We start from the raw sequence: 15847 nt of genomic DNA on the forward strand, positions 1-15847 counted from the left end.
TTATACTAGCAAACACTCACTGTACCTAGTTGTATCCTAAACGTGGCTATTGTACTTTTGTCAATTCACAGTATTGGAACGTTATTTGCAGCACGTCTGCCTGCATTGCACACTCTAACTTTTTTAAACTCAGCCATTATACTAGCAAACACTCACTGTACCTAGTGGCATCCTAAACGTGGCTATTGTACTTTTGTCAATTCACAGTATTGGAACGTTATTTGCAGCACGTCTGCCTGCATTGCACACTCTAACTTTTTTAAACTCAGCCATTATACTAGCAAACAGTCAGTGTACCTAGTGGCATCCTAAACGTGGCTATTGTACTTTTGTCAATTCACAGTATTGGAACGTTATTTGCAGCACGTCTGCCTGCATTGCACACTCTAACTTTTTTAAACTCAGCCATTATACTACCAAACAGTCAGTGTACCTAGTGGCATCCTATACGTGGCTATTGGACTTTGCTATAGTCCCACTAGTGCCAAGACATTTGCAGAGCGCATCTGCCTGCGTTGCACACTCCAACTAATTATAACGAAGCCATTATACTAGCAAACACTCACTGTACCTAGTTGTATCCTAAACGTGGCTATTGTACTTTTGTCAATTCACAGTATTGGAACGTTATTTGCAGCACGTCTGCCTGCATTGCACACTCTATCTTTTTTAAACTCATCCATTATACTAGCAAACACACAGTGTACCTAGTGGCATCCTATACGTGGCTATTGGACTTTGCTATAGTCCCACTAGTGCCAAGACATTTGCAGAGCGCATCTGCCTGCGTTGCACACTCCAACAAATTATAACGAAGCCATTATACTAGCACACACTCAGTGTACCTAGTGGCATCCTATACGTGGCTATTGGACTTTGCTATAGTCCCACTAGTGCAAAGACATTTGCATAGCACGTCTGCCTGCATTGCACACTACAACTTTTTTAAACTAAGCAATTTTACTAGCAAACACTCACTGTACCTAGTTGTATCCTAAACGTGGCTATTGTACTTTTGTCAATTCACACTACTGCAAATCTATATGCAGCACCTCTGCATGACAACCTCGTGCTCTGTTTTTAATAAGCTATAATGATAGCACAAAATACTGCCATTTTGTGGCATCATAGAACTGGCTGTTGTATTCCATTAGTGCCCCACTGGTGACAAGCTATTTCTAGCACCTCTACATCACACCCTCATGCACATTTTGCTACGCTAATGTTATAGCAAACTCATGGAATTCATTGCTGCATTTCATAATTCGGAGGGATAGAAAGTCAGGCTTCCTTTAGCTTTTCCTTCTGTTCATAGACAGCATCTCCAAGACAAATTTCCCCTCCACGTCTAAGTGTGGAGAGGCAGCTAGTGCGCATGCGTGTGCCGATGTACCCCAGCTGCAGCATAATTACAGTGTTTCGCCTAGTGAGTATGCTCAGCCTGACTGTGCCATTCCTGACGCTAAGTTTTCATTTCGGGATACAGCGCATGCTCCCACACTAAGTGTGAAAAGCCTCTTTGCACAGGTGCTTGCATTCCGTGCCGGGTCTAAGTCCTGTTTTGGGCATAGACACCATGCTAAAGCTGATAGTCTTTTTTCAGAGACTGTATTTCATGCTACTGAGCATGCTCAGGCACTTCCTGCATCAGAGACTAGGTCCGGTAATGAACTCTTTGGCCCTGGCCCTGATGTGGGGGTCCCATATAGACCACAGGGCATCAGGTGTCCTCCCAAATGGCTTGCAGAGGCCCACACCTATGACTTGTCACCGCATTATTGATGCTCAGACGATGACTGGTGAGGTGTTTGGGTCATGGCAGCCATGAGGTCATCATTGAAGTTGCGTTTCCAAATAGGACGCTAGTTATGCCACTCATGACGTGTCACTCTACTTTTGTCTCCAGGAGGTGCATTGTGGTTCACCCTGGTTTGGGGCGGACCCAGGTTATAAAAGGGGCTGGAGCCAACAAGGAGGTGCGCAGTCTTCTATTATGCTCCGAAAGAGCACACCTCCATGTGTTGAACCCATTGCGGCTTTAGGCCAGAGGTAGGCAGGGATCGGGTGGTGGATGCAGGCCACCACCACAGTTGGTAACGCAGAACGGTTAAGACCAGCTCCTGTCCTAACAGTCCTGCTTGTGCAGCCCAGTGGCATTAACAGGCCTGCTGCTGCTGATGCGCCTGCTGTCCACAGGTGTGACCCCTACGCACACGGTCAGCGTACTCAATGGCCCCTGTGTTGTTAACAGGGAGTTCCTGGGCTGGGTGGGCATGTGGACCCTGTGACGCTAACAGGGCTCACAGTCTCCAGATCCGAATGGCGTCTAACTCGGTTCAGGCTACTATTAGTTTCATAGCCACACAGCTCTGTATCCTCCACCAAACCTTCAAGTTGCCAACCTCTCCTTTTCCAACTGGGAGCACGGTGGACACTGACTGCTGATGGGGATATATACCTTTCTCTTTCTTTTCTTATTAATTTTCGTTATATAGCGGTCACAGATTATATACCACTTTATCCAAATCTGCCAGTCCCACTGTAACAGATGTTGTTTCTTCAGCAAATGTTACAGTTGCTTAACCACCAAATCCACGGACCAAAACTTTTTTCCCCTTTCCAACACACCTGTTCCCCTTTCCAACAGCATCTGTCCTTTTTCAACTCATTTTGGGATATGACCAAAAGTGCAACTGTGCAGGGACACCGTACTCAACGCCATCTCAGCACAGCAGCCATCCCTCGGTCCCTCCGATGTGGACAAGTAAAAGACCATTTCCTCCTATCCATGACAAAGCGTTGAGATTCACTCTGTGCAGCACTGGTGTTTAGTGGACAAGTAGATCTAAGATTGCGTACCACATTCTGCAGATACTCCTGTATACGTGCGTCTATTTCTATGGCAGGAATTAGTTCGCCAAATTTTGTCTTGTACCGGGGATCTAACAGTGTGGCAACCCAGTATTCAGGATTAGTTCAAATTCATACAATCCGAGGGTCATGTAGGTAGTGCAGCAAGAAGGCGCTCATGTGTCTTGTGCATCCAGGAGGACCAAGTCCTTGGTGTGTTGGTGGCAGAGAGGTGAGAATCGTGCATCCTTCCTCTGCCCTCTACCCACAACCTCGCACAACCGAAATGTGAGCAAGCTCTCACTCATCTGCTGAGTCTTCCATGCCCATCGCCAGTTCGTCCTCCATTTCTTCATGGGCTCCTGCACTTTCATCAACACTTTTTGCTGATACTATGCGCCCTTGTTAATCCCTCTCCCTCACCATGAATGCCGCATAGGTGCCGCTGACCATCTGGACCTCGTAGATCTTGTTATCCCTTCCGCATATGACTCCTCCTGTACTTCCTCCCCTTCCTCTTGTCCCAACACCTGACTCAGAATAATAATTACAGTGTGCTCCATCATGTAGATGACCAGAATTGTCACGCTGAGAATGACATTGCCAGTGCTAACCATCTTCGTCGACATTTCAAAACTGTGTAGCAGGGTGCATAGGTCCTTGATCTGACACCACTCCAGCAGCGTGATCTGCACCACCTCTGGATCAAGTTATCCCAGGCTATATGTCTTACCGTATTTCAGCAGGGCTCTGCGGTGCTGCCACACACGCTGCAACATGTGCAGATTCCAATTCCTGCGTGTCGAAACATCGCATTTACGGCGTTTAACTGCCAGACCCTAAGACTTCCGGAGTGATGAAAGTTGTTGAGCTGCTGTGTGCGCACGATGGAAGTGAGCACATAGCGAGCGTGCCCACTGCACAAGGCCATGTAGGCCGTGATGGTGTTTTAAAAATTGCTGGCGAATTCGGTTCAACACGTGAGCCCTAAAAGGCACGTGTGTCACATTGCCCTGAGGATGGCCCGCAGCCAGGTTTGCATCATTGCCGCACACGGCTGTTAAGTCACCAACGTAGTCCGCTCCGTCAATTTGTACTCCGGTTGCCAGGTGACAACGTGTTCCTTTCATGAATAGTGCTGATGATGTGAGAGTAGTCGATGCCAGCGGCGCAGGTGGACGCAGGTTATGCTCACCCACTGGGCTGCATTACCTTGACAGATGCAGAATCTCTGGCTGAATGTAGCTGGTGGGTATCTCACAGATGAAATACCATCATTCAGCTACAACCAATGGGAAGACACCACACCCTTTTTTATGCCCATCCTGTCTGCAGACCACTGCCAGACATAGCTATGAACCTCTGGTTAATTTTACCCCCAGTTCAGTTTTATGATTTTGTGTGCTTGTTACCTGACTACTTTTCCTGCTTGCTGTTTATGTACCTTGTTGGCCGATACGCATTTCAACTCTGCTTGTTTTCTGATTCTTTCCTGGCCGTCCGATTCTGTTCCTGTTCCTCAATTAATGTTTTGACCCTGCCTGACTACTATTCTCTGTAATAGCGGTGTGACTCACATTTCCCATACATTTCAAAGTAAAGCTTTGACCGCCTGATGGCATTGAGCTCTGCTGCCAGCATAGTAAGGAGGTGTGTGGTAGTCCTTGTGCGCAGTTGCAAGGAAGGGTGGCCTGACCACACAGGGTTTGCGCCAAGGTAGAGGACCCACACGAGGTTGAAGAGGCAGAAGCAGTGTATTAACTTCTACATACAGAACAAGGATTGAAACAACTCGTGGGGACGGCAAGACTTGTACAGCAGACCCTTCTCCATCTCTCACCATAGTTTGCCAGTGCCCAGTCAGTGACATGTAATGACCCTGTCTATGCTTACTGGTCCAAGTATCTGTGTTGAAATGCACCCTGTCGCACACAGATTTTCTCAAGGAAGTGGTGATGTTGTGTGCGACATGCTGGTGTAGCGCGGGCATGCTTTTCTTGGAGAAGCAGTGGTGATTGGGCATGTGGTACTGGGGCACAGCGACAGACATAAGGTCTGTAAAATCCTGTGTGTCCACTACGCGTAAAGGCAGCATTTCGGTAGCCAACAGCTTACAGAGGGATAGAGTCAACCACTTAGCTTTGTCATGGGTCGCAGTAAGTGGCCTTTTATTTGACCACATCTGAGGGAAAGAGATCTGGCTGCTGTCTGTAGACGGTGTTGAGTAGGGTGTCCCTGGAAAAATGCAGGTTTGTGAGAAAAGTGCAGGCGGAGACATGATGTTGCCTTCATCTTGCCTTCAGATCTGTTCATCTTGTATCATTTTTAAAAAACACATCAAGCAAGGGTTACTCCAAGCGGAGTCTACCTTTTTTCCCAACATTGGGCACACAGACACCCCATCAGTGGCAGCACTTGTGCCCTAGTTGCAAACAGGATGTTTTGATTTGCATCAAGCACATTCCAAATCCACAAGCATTTACTCTCCCCAGGATGACACAGGGGTAGTAAATTCCTTCTGGATCCATGACTTGTTCATTTTGATGAACGTCAGTGTGTCCACATTGTCACTGGACAGACGCGTGCGCTTATCTGTCAGCACACACCCAGCAGCACTGAAGACACGTTCAGAGACAACGCTGGCAGCTGCACACGACAAAATCTCCAAGGCGTAACTGGAGAGCTCTGTCAATTTTTCTAGATTTGAAGCCCAAAAGGAGCAAGGCTCCATTTGCAAAGTCATTGCATCGATGTTCATTTGGAGATACTCCTGTATCATCCTCTCCATCCGTTGACTATGTGTCAGACTTGTTGTCTCTGGTGGCCTTGCAAAGGAGGGTCTAAAAAAATTATGAAAATATTCCATAAAATTGCTGTTACCAGCACCAGATACGGTCCTACTGGTACGGGTAGACTGTTGAAGATGACGATGCCGTCCCATGTTTGTCAAGTTACAACTGGGAGAATCACTCCCTTCACCTGCACGGTTGTTTGGTGTAAAAGCCGAGCTACGATCGAGTAACAGCTTATGCTGATACTCCAGCATACGTGCGTCCCTTTCTATGGGTGGAATTATGTCACAAAATTTGGACTTGTCCCGGGGATCTAATAGTGTGGCAAGCCAGTAGTCATCATCACTTCTAATTTTGACAATCCGAGGGTCATGTTGGAGGTAGTGCAACAAGAAGGCACTCATGTGTCTTGCGCAGCCATGCGGACCAAGTCCACGCCGTGTTTGTGGCATAGAGGTGCTAACCGTTCTTTCTTCCTCTGACATCTCCCCCCAACCTCTTTCAACTGAATTTTGACCAAGGTCTCCCTCATCCGCTGAGTCTTCCATGTCCATGGACAGTTCGTCCTCCATATCTTCATGTCCTCCTGCACCTTCCTCAACATCTCGCCTGCTACCATGCGCCCTTGTTGATCCCTGTCCCCCATGGTCCCATGCCTGCCGCGTTGGTGATGATGAACGTCTGGACCTTGGTGATGTTGTTGTGTCTTGCGCATATGAATCCTCCTGTAGTTCCTCCCATTCCTGTTGTCCCACCCCCTGACTCCGAATAGTGTTTAGCGTGTGCTCCAGCATGTAAATGACTGTAATCGTCATGCTGATAATGGCATTGTCAGCGCTAAACATATTCGTCGCCATGTCGAAACTGTGCAGAACGGTGCATAGGTCCTTGATCTGAGATCACTCCATCAGGGTGATCTGCCCCACTTCTGCATCTCGTTGGCCCAGGCTATACATCATGACGTATTGCACCAGGGCTCGCCGGTGCTGCCACAGTCGCTGTAACATGTGGAGAGTTGAATTCCAGCGTGTCGCCACATCGCATTTCAGGCGATGAACCGGCAGGCCGAAAGACTTCTGGAGCGATGCAAGTCGCTCAGCTGCGGCGGTTGAACGGCGGAAGTGAGCACTGCAGACAGTTTACGTGCCCTGGTCAGAAGGCCATCTAGGCCGGGATAGTGTGTTAAAAATTGCTGGACAACAAGGTTCAACACGTGAGCCATACAAGGCACGTGTGTCACCTTGCCCAGGCGAAGGGCCGCACCCAGGTTTGCAGCATTGTCGCACACGGCCTTACCAGGCTGCAGGTTGAGTGGAGACAACCATTTATTAAACTCGGACCGCAGAGCTGACCACAACTCCTCAGCTGTGTGACTCTTATTCCCAAGACATGTCAAGCTAAAGACCGCCTGATGCCGTTGCGCTCTGCTGCCAGCATAGTAATGAGGGGTGCGTGATTCCTTCTGCGCAGTGAGAACGCTGGTGGCCTGACCAGGCAGGCTTGGGGCGGAGGTGGAGGACCCAGATGAGGTGGAGGATGCAGAAGCAGTGGCGGAACTTGGACAGACAGAGGATTGACACACAAGTCGTGGGGACGGCAAGACTTGTGCAGCAGACCCTTCACCATCTATCAACATAGTTACCCAGTGCCCAGTCAGCGACATGTAACGTCCCTGTCCATGCTTACTGGTCCAAGTATCGGTGGTGAAATGCACCCGTTCACACACAGAGTTTCTCAAGGAAGCGGTGATGTTGTGTGCGACATGCTGGTGTAGCGCGGGCACACCTTTCTTAGAGAAGTAGTGGCGACTAGGCATGTGGTACTGGGGCACAGCGACAGACATAAGGTCTCTAAAATCCTGTGTGTCCACTAGGCGGAAAGGCAGCATTTCGGTAGCCAACAGCTTACAGAGGGATAGAGTCAACCTCTTAGCTTTGTCATGGGTCGGAGGAAGTGGCCTTTTATTTGACCACATCTGAGGGACAGAGATCTGGCTGCTGTGTGTAGACGGTGTTGAGTAGGGTGTCCCTGGAAAAATGCAGGTTTGTGAGGAAAGTGCAGGCGGAGACATGATGTTGCCTTCATCCAACGTAGGTGCTATCGATGTCTGAGAGAGCTGTACACACTCACTTGTTTCCCCTTCCAAACCAACTGACGACCTACCAAGCAAACTGCCTGTTGCGGTTACAGTGGTGGAAGTTTTGCGTGGAAAAACAGGTGTGACAGCTGTCCCCACAGTCCTAGAAGATGAAGAGCGCGCGGATGCACTGGAAGGGGCGGGCGGTGGATGGTTCGCTCCGCTAGGCCGCATTGCAGCACAGTGAGCTTCCCACCGGGACCTATGATATTTATTCATGTGACGATTCATGGAAGAAGTTGTCAAACTGCTGAGGTTTTGACCTCTACTAAGAGAATCATGACAAATTTTACATATCACATGATTTGGGCGATCTTTTTCTATGTCAAAAAAGGAACAGGCTAGGCAAGGCTTAGAGGCCATGCGACCTGTTGATGCACCCCGAATAATGCTCATAGGCAGAGTGGTGGCTGAGGATGCAGTTGTAGACGTGCTACCAGTGCTCCGACTCTGTCCAGGAAGGCGCAAGGTAATTTCGTCGTCGGTTGCATCCTCCTCCACCGCCTCTGTTGACCTCCTCGAGTGCCTGACTGGGGGTTGACAGTAGGTGGGATCTAGAACTTCATCATCAATTGTTGTGTTTGCACTCCCCTCCCCCTCAGACCGAGCCTCTTCTTGCCCTGACCGAATATTTAAGTTGTCATCCCAATCGGGTATCTGCGTCTCATCTTCATCAGTATGTTCCTCATTGCCTATAACCACAGTTGTTGGAAAGGCAGCATTTTGGTAGCCAACAGTTTGCATTTTATGAAAGTCAACCTCCAAGCCATGTCATGCCCTTCTAAAAGCATGTATAACACAGCGAGGGGACTCCAACCACAGTCTCCCTCGTTTCCACTCACTGGGCCACACACACCCCACTTGACTGGCATCGGTTGAGCTCCCTTTTGAAAAAGAAAAAGATGCTTTGCATGAAGCACTCTCAAAAATACGCGTGCCTTTCCCGTCCCCTGGCTGACCCAGGGGAAGAAAAGTCCTCTGAGAGCCATGACTTGTTCATCTTGGTTCTTTTAGAGACACAGCGAGGGGACTCCAACCACAGTCTCCCTCGTTGCCACTCACTGGGCCACACACACCCCACTTGACTGGCATCGGTTGAGCTCCCTTTTGAAAAAGAAAAAGATGCTTTGCATGAAGCACTCTCAAAAATACGCGTGCCTTTCCCGTCCCCTGGCTGACCCAGGGGAAGAAAAGTCCTCTGAGAGCCATGACTTGTTCATCTTGGTTCTTTTAGAGACACAGCGAGGGGACTCCAACCACAGTCTCCCTCGTTTCCACTCACTGGGCCACACACACCCCACTTGACTGGCATCGGTTGAGCTCCCTTTTGAAAAAGAAAAAGATGCTTTGCATGAAGCACTCTCAAAAATACGCGTGCCTTTCCCGTCCCCTGGCTGACCCAGGGGAAGAAAAGTCCTCTGAGAGCCATGACTTGTTCATCTTGGTTCTTTTAGAGACACAGCGAGGGGACTCCAACCACAGTCTCCCTCGTTTCCACTCACTGGGCCACACACACCCCACTTGACTGGCATCGGTTGAGCTCCCTTTTGAAAAAGAAAAAGATGCTTTGCATGAAGCACTCTCAAAAATACGCGTGCCTTTCCCGTCCCCTGGCTGACCCAGGGGAAGAAAAGTCCTCTGAGAGCCATGACTTGTTCATCTTGGTTCTTTTAGAGACACAGCGAGGGGACTCCAACCACAGTCTCCCTCGTTGCCACTCACTGGGCCACACACACCCCACTTGACTGGCATCGGTTGAGCTCCCTTTTGAAAAAGAAAAAGATGCTTTGCATGAAGCACTCTCAAAAATACGCGTGCCTTTCCCGTCCCCTGGCTGACCCAGGGGAAGAAAAGTCCTCTGAGAGCCATGACTTGTTCATCTTGGTTCTTTTAGAGACACAGCGAGGGGACTCCAACCACAGTCTCCCTCGTTTCCACTCACTGGGCCACACACACCCCACTTGACTGGCATCGGTTGAGCTCCCTTTTGAAAAAGAAAAAGATGCTTTGCATGAAGCACTCTCAAAAATACGCGTGCCTTTCCCGTCCCCTGGCTGACCCAGGGGAAGAAAAGTCCTCTGAGAGCCATGACTTGTTCATCTTGGTTCTTTTAGAGACACAGCGAGGGGACTCCAACCACAGTCTCCCTCGTTTCCACTCACTGGGCCACACACACCCCACTTGACTGGCATCGGTTGAGCTCCCTTTTGAAAAAGAAAAAGATGCTTTGCATGAAGCACTCTCAAAAATACGCGTGCCTTTCCCGTCCCCTGGCTGACCCAGGGGAAGAAAAGTCCTCTGAGAGCCATGACTTGTTCATCTTGGTTCTTTTAGAGACACAGCGAGGGGACTCCAACCACAGTCTCCCTCGTTTCCACTCACTGGGCCACACACACCCCACTTGACTGGCATCGGTTGAGCTCCCTTTTGAAAAAGAAAAAGATGCTTTGCATGAAGCACTCTCAAAAATACGCGTGCCTTTCCCGTCCCCTGGCTGACCCAGGGGAAGAAAAGTCCTCTGAGAGCCATGACTTGTTCATCTTGGTTCTTTTAGAGACACAGCGAGGGGACTCCAACCACAGTCTCCCTCGTTTCCACTCACTGGGCCACACACACCCCACTTGACTGGCATCGGTTGAGCTCCCTTTTGAAAAAGAAAAAGATGCTTTGCATGAAGCACTCTCAAAAATACGCGTGCCTTTCCCGTCCCCTGGCTGACCCAGGGGAAGAAAAGTCCTCTGAGAGCCATGACTTGTTCATCTTGGTTCTTTTAGAGACACAGCGAGGGGACTCCAACCACAGTCTCCCTCGTTTCCACTCACTGGGCCACACACACCCCACTTGACTGGCATCGGTTGAGCTCCCTTTTGAAAAAGAAAAAGATGCTTTGCATGAAGCACTCTCAAAAATACGCGTGCCTTTCCCGTCCCCTGGCTGACCCAGGGGAAGAAAAGTCCTCTGAGAGCCATGACTTGTTCATCTTGGTTCTTTTAGAGACACAGCGAGGGGACTCCAACCACAGTCTCCCTCGTTGCCACTCACTGGGCCACACACACCCCACTTGACTGGCATCGGTTGAGCCCCCTTTTGAAAAAGAAAAAGATGCTTTGCATGAAGCACTCTCAAAAATACGCGTGCCTTTCCCGTCCCCTGGCTGACCCAGGGGAAGAAAAGTCCTCTGAGAGCCATGACTTGTTCATCTTGGTTCTTTTAGAGACACAGCGAGGGGACTCCAACCACAGTCTCCCTCGTTTCCACTCACTGGGCCACACACACCCCACTTGACTGGCATCGGTTGAGCTCCCTTTTGAAAAAGAAAAAGATGCTTTGCATGAAGCACTCTCAAAAATACGCGTGCCTTTCCCGTCCCCTGGCTGACCCAGGGGAAGAAAAGTCCTCTGAGAGCCATGACTTGTTCATCTTGGTTCTTTTAGAGACACAGCGAGGGGACTCCAACCACAGTCTCCCTCGTTGCCACTCACTGGGCCACACACACCCCACTTGACTGGCATCGGTTGAGCCCCCTTTTGAAAAAGAATAAGATGCTTTGCATGAAGCACTCTCAAAAATACGCGTGCCTTTCCCGTCCCCTGGCTGACCCAGGGGAAGAAAAGTCCTCTGAGAGCCATGACTTGTTCATCTTGGTTCTTTTAGAGACACAGCGAGGGGACTCCAACCACAGTCTCCCTCGTTTCCACCCACTGGGCCACACACACCCCACTTGACTGGCATCGGTTGAGCTCCCTTTTGAAAAAGAAAAAGATGCTTTGCATGAAGCACTCTCAAAAATACGCGTGCCTTTCCCGTCCCCTGGCTGACCCAGGGGAAGAAAAGTCCTCTGAGAGCCATGACTTGTTCATCTTGGTTCTTTTAGAGACACAGCGAGGGGACTCCAACCACAGTCTCCCTCGTTGCCACTCACTGGGCCACACACACCCCACTTGACTGGCATCGGTTGAGCCCCCTTTTGAAAAAGAAAAAGATGCTTTGCATGAAGCACTCTCAAAAATACGCGTGCCTTTCCCGTCCCCTGGCTGACCCAGGGGAAGAAAAGTCCTCTGAGAGCCATGACTTGTTCATCTTGGTTCTTTTAGAGACACAGCGAGGGGACTCCAACCACAGTCTCCCTCGTTTCCACTCACTGGGCCACACACACCCCACTTGACTGGCATCGGTTGAGCCCCCTTTTGAAAAAGAAAAAGATGCTTTGCATGAAGCACTCTCAAAAATACGCGTGCCTTTCCCGTCCCCTGGCTGACCCAGGGGAAGAAAAGTCCTCTGAGAGCCATGACTTGTTCATCTTGGTTCTTTTAGAGACACAGCGAGGGGACTCCAACCACAGTCTCCCTCGTTTCCACTCACTGGGCCACACACACCCCACTTGACTGGCATCGGTTGAGCTCCCTTTTGAAAAAGAAAAAGATGCTTTGCATGAAGCACTCTCAAAAATACGCGTGCCTTTCCCGTCCCCTGGCTGACCCAGGGGAAGAAAAGTCCTCTGAGAGCCATGACTTGTTCATCTTGGTTCTTTTAGAGACACAGCGAGGGGACTCCAACCACAGTCTCCCTCGTTGCCACTCACTGGGCCACACACACCCCACTTGACTGGCATCGGTTGAGCTCCCTTTTGAAAAAGAAAAAGATGCTTTGCATGAAGCACTCTCAAAAATACGCGTGCCTTTCCCGTCCCCTGGCTGACCCAGGGGAAGAAAAGTCCTCTGAGAGCCATGACTTGTTCATCTTGGTTCTTTTAGAGACACAGCGAGGGGACTCCAACCACAGTCTCCCTCGTTGCCACTCACTGGGCCACACACACCCCACTTGACTGGCATCGGTTGAGCTCCCTTTTGAAAAAGAAAAAGATGCTTTGCATGAAGCACTCTCAAAAATACGCGTGCCTTTCCCGTCCCCTGGCTGACCCAGGGGAAGAAAAGTCCTCTGAGAGCCATGACTTGTTCATCTTGGTTCTTTTAGAGACACAGCGAGGGGACTCCAACCACAGTCTCCCTCGTTTCCACTCACTGGGCCACACACACCCCACTTGACTGGCATCGGTTGAGCTCCCTTTTGAAAAAGAAAAAGATGCTTTGCATGAAGCACTCTCAAAAATACGCGTGCCTTTCCCGTCCCCTGGCTGACCCAGGGGAAGAAAAGTCCTCTGAGAGCCATGACTTGTTCATCTTGGTTCTTTTAGAGACACAGCGAGGGGACTCCAACCACAGTCTCCCTCGTTTCCACTCACTGGGCCACACACACCCCACTTGACTGGCATCGGTTGAGCCCCCTTTTGAAAAAGAAAAAGATGCTTTGCATGAAGCACTCTCAAAAATACGCGTGCCTTTCCCGTCCCCTGGCTGACCCAGGGGAAGAAAAGTCCTCTGAGAGCCATGACTTGTTCATCTTGGTTCTTTTAGAGACACAGCGAGGGTACTCCAACCACAGTCTCCCTCGTTTCCACTCACTGGGCCACACACACCCCACTTGACTGGCATCGGTTGAGCTCCCTTTTGAAAAAGAAAAAGATGCTTTGCATGAAGCACTCTCAAAAATACGCGTGCCTTTCCCGTCCCCTGGCTGCCCCAGGGGAAGAAAAGTCCTCTGAGAGCCATGACTTGTTCATCTTGGTTCTTTTAGAGACACAGCGAGGGGACTCCAACCACAGTCTCCCTCGTTGCCACTCACTGGGCCACACACACCCCACTTGACTGGCATCGGTTGAGCTCCCTTTTGAAAAAGAAAAAGATGCTTTGCATGAAGCACTCTCAAAAATACGCGTGCCTTTCCCGTCCCCTGGCTGACCCAGGGGAAGAAAAGTCCTCTGAGAGCCATGACTTGTTCATCTTGGTTCTTTTAGAGACACAGCGAGGGGACTCCAACCACAGTCTCCCTCGTTTCCACCCACTGGGCCACACACACCCCACTTGACTGGCATCGGTTGAGCTCCCTTTTGAAAAAGAAAAAGATGCTTTGCATGAAGCACTCTCAAAAATACGCGTGCCTTTCCCGTCCCCTGGCTGACCCAGGGGAAGAAAAGTCCTCTGAGAGCCATGACTTGTTCATCTTGGTTCTTTTAGAGACACAGCGAGGGGACTCCAACCACAGTCTCCCTCGTTGCCACTCACTGGGCCACACACACCCCACTTGACTGGCATCGGTTGAGCCCCCTTTTGAAAAAGAAAAAGATGCTTTGCATGAAGCACTCTCAAAAATACGCGTGCCTTTCCCGTCCCCTGGCTGACCCAGGGGAAGAAAAGTCCTCTGAGAGCCATGACTTGTTCATCTTGGTTCTTTTAGAGACACAGCGAGGGGACTCCAACCACAGTCTCCCTCGTTTCCACTCACTGGGCCACACACACCCCACTTGACTGGCATCGGTTGAGCTCCCTTTTGAAAAAGAAAAAGATGCTTTGCATGAAGCACTCTCAAAAATACGCGTGCCTTTCCCGTCCCCTGGCTGACCCAGGGGAAGAAAAGTCCTCTGAGAGCCATGACTTGTTCATCTTGGTTCTTTTAGAGACACAGCGAGGGGACTCCAACCACAGTCTCCCTCGTTGCCACTCACTGGGCCACACACACCCCACTTGACTGGCATCGGTTGAGCTCCCTTTTGAAAAAGAAAAAGATGCTTTGCATGAAGCACTCTCAAAAATACGCGTGCCTTTCCCGTCCCCTGGCTGACCCAGGGGAAGAAAAGTCCTCTGAGAGCCATGACTTGTTCATCTTGGTTCTTTTAGAGACACAGCGAGGGGACTCCAACCACAGTCTCCCTGGTTGCCACTCACTGGGCCACACACACCCCACTTGACTGGCATCGGTTGAGCTCCCTTTTGAAAAAGAAAAAGATGCTTTGCATGAAGCACTCTCAAAAATACGCGTGCCTTTCCCGTCCCCTGGCTGACCCAGGGGAAGAAAAGTCCTCTGAGAGCCATGACTTGTTCATCTTGGTTCTTTTAGAGACACAGCGAGGGGACTCCAACCACAGTCTCCCTCGTTTCCACCCACTGGGCCACACACACCCCACTTGACTGGCATCGGTTGAGCTCCCTTTTGAAAAAGAAAAAGATGCTTTGCATGAAGCACTCTCAAAAATACGCGTGCCTTTCCCGTCCCCTGGCTGACCCAGGGGAAGAAAAGTCCTCTGAGAGCCATGACTTGTTCATCTTGGTTCTTTTAGAGACACAGCGAGGGGACTCCAACCACAGTCTCCCTCGTTGCCACTCACTGGGCCACACACACCCCACTTGACTGGCATCGGTTGAGCCCCCTTTTGAAAAAGAAAAAGATGCTTTGCATGAAGCACTCTCAAAAATACGCGTGCCTTTCCCGTCCCCTGGCTGACCCAGGGGAAGAAAAGTCCTCTGAGAGCCATGACTTGTTCATCTTGGTTCTTTTAGAGACACAGCGAGGGGACTCCAACCACAGTCTCCCTCGTTTCCACTCACTGGGCCACACACACCCCACTTGACTGGCATCGGTTGAGCTCCCTTTTGAAAAAGAAAAAGATGCTTTGCATGAAGCACTCTCAAAAATACGCGTGCCTTTCCCGTCCCCTGGCTGACCCAGGGGAAGAAAAGTCCTCTGAGAGCCATGACTTGTTCATCTTGGTTCTTTTAGAGACACAGCGAGGGGACTCCAACCACAGTCTCCCTCGTTGCCACTCACTGGGCCACACACACCCCACTTGACTGGCATCGGTTGAGCTCCCTTTTGAAAAAGAAAAAGATGCTTTGCATGAAGCACTCTCAAAAATACGCGTGCCTTTCCCGTCCCCTGGCTGACCCAGGGGAAGAAAAGTCCTCTGAGAGCCATGACTTGTTCATCTTGGTTCTTTTAGAGACACAGCGAGGGGACTCCAACCACAGTCTCCCTGGTTGCCACTCACTGGGCCACACACACCCCACTTGACTGGCATCGGTTGAGCTCCCTTTTGAAAAAGAAAAAGATGCTTTGCATGAAGCACTCTCAAAAATACGCGTGCCTTTCCCGTCCCCTGGCTGACCCAGGGGAAGAAAAGTCCTCTGAGAGCCATGACTTGTTCATCTTGGTTCTTTTAGAGACACAGCGAGGG

The sequence above is a fragment of the Anomaloglossus baeobatrachus genome, chromosome 2 (genome assembly GCF_048569485.1).
Source record: "Anomaloglossus baeobatrachus isolate aAnoBae1 chromosome 2, aAnoBae1.hap1, whole genome shotgun sequence".
NCBI lineage: Eukaryota > Metazoa > Chordata > Amphibia > Anura > Aromobatidae > Anomaloglossus > Anomaloglossus baeobatrachus.